This window comes from Belonocnema kinseyi, chromosome 9 (genome assembly GCF_010883055.1).
Source record: "Belonocnema kinseyi isolate 2016_QV_RU_SX_M_011 chromosome 9, B_treatae_v1, whole genome shotgun sequence".
NCBI classification, from domain to species: Eukaryota; Metazoa; Arthropoda; class Insecta; order Hymenoptera; family Cynipidae; genus Belonocnema; species Belonocnema kinseyi.
This window is the reverse complement of record NC_046665.1, coordinates 124187037-124191289: the sequence shown is the minus strand read 5'-3', so window position 1 is coordinate 124191289 and position 4253 is coordinate 124187037.

Here is a 4253-nt window from a genome sequence, read left to right as displayed (position 1 = left end):
TTATAATATATGAATTCTCTGTTAAAAATCATTCTTTTCCAAAATTTCTTATTAGAAATTAGAAATCTTAAAAAAATTAATTGAAATCATTTAAATCTATTGACGATTTTAAATTGATTGTGAAAAAAACCCGGGAAAAGACCGGGAATTTTAAATCTTCCTTCGGGTAGACCCTGATTAAACATGTTTTTTTTATTGAGGTAAAAGCACACTTTTTTGGAAAAGTACAATATATCGAACATAAGATTTTTCAAGTTCAGACCAAAGAAAAATATTACTATTTAGGGACGACTGAAAAAACCCGAATAATATTAATGAATAATAATAATAATAAATAATATTACCGAATTTGAAAATTCCCAAAAGATAGAACCTTGCCGAATCATAAAATATTCGAACTAGAAAATTTCTGAATTATAAAATTTACGAATAATAAAACTCCCGATAGCTAATAATATTACCGAATTTGAAAATTCCCAAATAATAAAATCTGAGATAGAAAATTACCGAATTGTAAAATATCCGTACTAGAAAATCCCCCAATTTGAATAATTAAAATTTTTTAAAAATATTATTTATTTAATAGAAATGCAAATCTCAAATAATTCTATAAAATTTTTGTAATGTTTAAAGAACGTTTTTTTAAGAACTTTTTTTGTAATTCAAAAAAAATACTATACACATTTTTAAACAAAATTTTGCGTCCAGAAATATATATTGTCAATTATTGTTATTTTAAATTGAAAAAAACACAATTCTAAAAGAAACTATATACATTAACAAAATAATTATTGTATTTTCATTAAATAAATCATATTTATTAAAAAAGTATTTTATTTGTTCAAAGTAGGGAATTTCATAGTTCTGATATTTTATATTTCGGCAATTCTCTTTTGGGAATTTTATTATTCGAAATTTTCAAATTCGGTAATATTATAAACTGCTCGGGCAATTTATTATTCGGAAATTTGGGACGACTGAAAAATTCCTAAAAATAAAATTTCTGAATCGGAAAGATCCCGGAGAATAACATTCCAAGATAGAAAATTACCGAACTAGAAAATTACTGAATTAAAATAATTAAAATTTTTTGTCAAAAAATATGATTTATTTATTGAAAATACAAATTTTAAATATTTATATTCCATTTTCTTAATGTTTAAAGGTTTTTCTAAATTACTTTTTAAATTAAAGAAAACCAATAATTTTTAAAAAATCAGGAATTAATTCATCACAAATTTTTCTCGTAATTGATTTATTTATTTTTTAAATTAAATATTCGATTTTTGAGAATGTTTTTTGTATTAAAAAAAAATACTATACACATATTATCAAACAAAATTTCCGAATAATAAAACTCCCGAATTAGAAAATTCGTGAATAATACAATTTCCAACAGTTTATAATATTACCGAATTTAAAAATTCACGACAGAAAATTGCCGGATTATAAAATATCTGAACTAAAAAATTTCTTAATTTAAACAATAACAAATTTTTGTTTTTGAAAAATATATATTTTTTTTAATACAAATTTCAAATATTTGTATAATATTTCTCTATTTTTAAAGGTTTTTCAAATTACTTTTTGTAATGAAAAAAAGAAATAATTTCAAAAAAATTCAGAATTTAATTCAGAACAAATTTCCCTTGAAATTTATTCATTTTTAAAATTAAAAATTCAATTTTTGTAATTTACAAAAAAAGTAATATACAAATTTTTAAAGGAAATTTTGCATCCAGAAATATATTTGTTCAATTATTATTATTTTAAATTCAGACAACAATTCTAAAAAAATACTGTAAACATCATAAGACATTTGATTATTGTATTTTCAGTGAATAAATAATACTTTAATGGTTGAAATTAGGGAATTTTCTAGTTCTGATATTTTATAATTCGGCTATTTTCGTTTGGGAAATTTATCATTCGGAAATTTGGGAAGATTGAGAAATCCTGAAAAATAAAATTCCTGAAAAATAAAATTCCCGAATAATAAAATTCCTAAGTTGGAAAATTCCTGAATAGTACAATTTCCGATAGTTTGTAATATTACCGTTTTTAACAATTAGTTTTTGGATTTAAAAAACAATTGAAAAAAAAATTTCATGATTCAATTCCATAAAAATTTATCTCGAAATTTATTTATTTATTTTTAAATTCAAATTCAAATTTTTGAGAACGTTTTTGTATTTAAAAGAAAATACTATACACATTTTCTAACAAAATTTTTCATCCAGAAATATATTTGTTTAATTATTGTTATTTTAAACTCAAACAAAAATTCTAAAGAACCGAAAAACATTTAAAAAATTTTTTTGATAATTGTATAATATGTATACTATATAATTGTATTTTTGCGAATTGGTTCAAGATGAAGAAATTTCATCTTCGTTATATTCAAATCTTTCAAAAATATGTGCTATAAGTATTTATAAATTTATAAATTAAGTAAAAAATACATATAGAAAATAAGCCATAATTTTTGAACTAATGGGAACATTTTATTTGAATGTTAGAAAAATTAAATTTTCAAATGAAAGAATAAAACCGAAAATTATACTGATTAAATTTTTTTTAAATTTTCAAATGCAAATTCAGAACCCCCCCCCCCCCACCCAGTTCAAACGATTCGATTAATTCGAGCATTTTTTCTGAGATTTAAATTATTTTTCCTTCCTAAAATTTTTTTTTCTTTTGTCAACAATCTTTTTTTTGTGGTTCTTAAAGTGTTCGCTAGTTAGATGAGAGAGTCTGTTTGACGAGGGATTTTTCTAATCCTTTTGTTCGAAAGAATCTAACCTTTTTATATAAAAAGATATTTTTTATAGAATTTGTACACTTTTTACAGTCTTTACAATTTAAATCTAGAAATTCGATTTTTTATTTCGAGTAAGTGGAGTATGTCCAATTTATTTTATAAATTGGTTAGAAATGAAAAATAACGAAAAAAACTTTTTTTTTCAATTGATCTAAAATATAATAAAATATAATTTAATTAAATTATAAATTAGAAAATAATATTTTTTAAATTTTTTCTTGTAATCTTTCTTCAAATTTATTTGTAAGTGAATAACTTTGTACTTTTTATGACTTAAAATCCAATAAAATGACAATTTTTTAACATCAAGTAGTGTTTATTATTGTATAAAAAATTTAGAATGATTTTAAATATTATAAAAGTTGTATGACTTGTACGTTTTAAGCCTTTCAGAATTGTTAATTTAAAAATGTTAAATCTTGTCAATCAGAAAAATTTCTATTAAGTTTACCAATTTAAATAATTTAACTACTGGGCATTTAAAAATGAAAGTGAGTCAATTTTACAACTTCCATTTTAATCAAATTTGTATGTCTTTTTTTTAAATTTAAAAGTTCAGATTTATAGCAACATTTTTTTTACAGATTCCCTAAATTCTAGGAAATCTCTGATTTCCTAGAATTCTCTGATATCCCTGGAATTCTCGAATATTCTAAATTAAAATTTTTTTTTAATTTTATGAAAGATTTCACAGTTGTTCTAAGTCCCTATATTTAGCAGAATTCTGTGAAATCCTTGAATTCCTAGAATATCCTGAATTCCTAGAATATCCTGAATTCCTAGAATATCCTGATTTCCTTGAATATCCTGATTTCCTTGAATATCCTGAGTTCCATGAATAACCTGAATTCCTTGCTTTCTCTGAAATCCTATAACACTCTGAATAAAATTCTTTAAATTATTTGAATTTTCTAAATTCCTGGAATATTCTGAATTTGTTGGATTTTATAAATCCACTAAATCCTCTGATTTCCTTAAAATCCTTCAATTTCTTGAATATTCTGAATTCCTTGAATTCTCTAAATTCCTTAAATCCTAAAAAATCCTTAAAATTCTCGGATTTTCCTAAAATATAAAGAATTCCATGAATTTATTTAATATTTGAATTCCCTAAATTTCTTGAATATTCTGAATTCCTTAAATTCTTTGAATATTCTAAAATCCTTGATTTCTCTAAATTCACTGAAATCCTTTAATATTTAGAATTCTCTGAATTATTTTAATGCTTTGGTTTTCTAAAATTCGTAGAATTCTCTGAAATCAAAGAAAGTTCTCAATAAAATTCCTGAAATTATTTGAATTTTATCAATTTCATAAATCCTCAGATTTTCTTAAAATCCTTCAATTCCTTGAATTCTCTAAATTCCTTAAATCCTAAAAAAAACTTAAATCTTAAAAAACCCTTAAAACTCTCGGATTTTCCTAAAATATG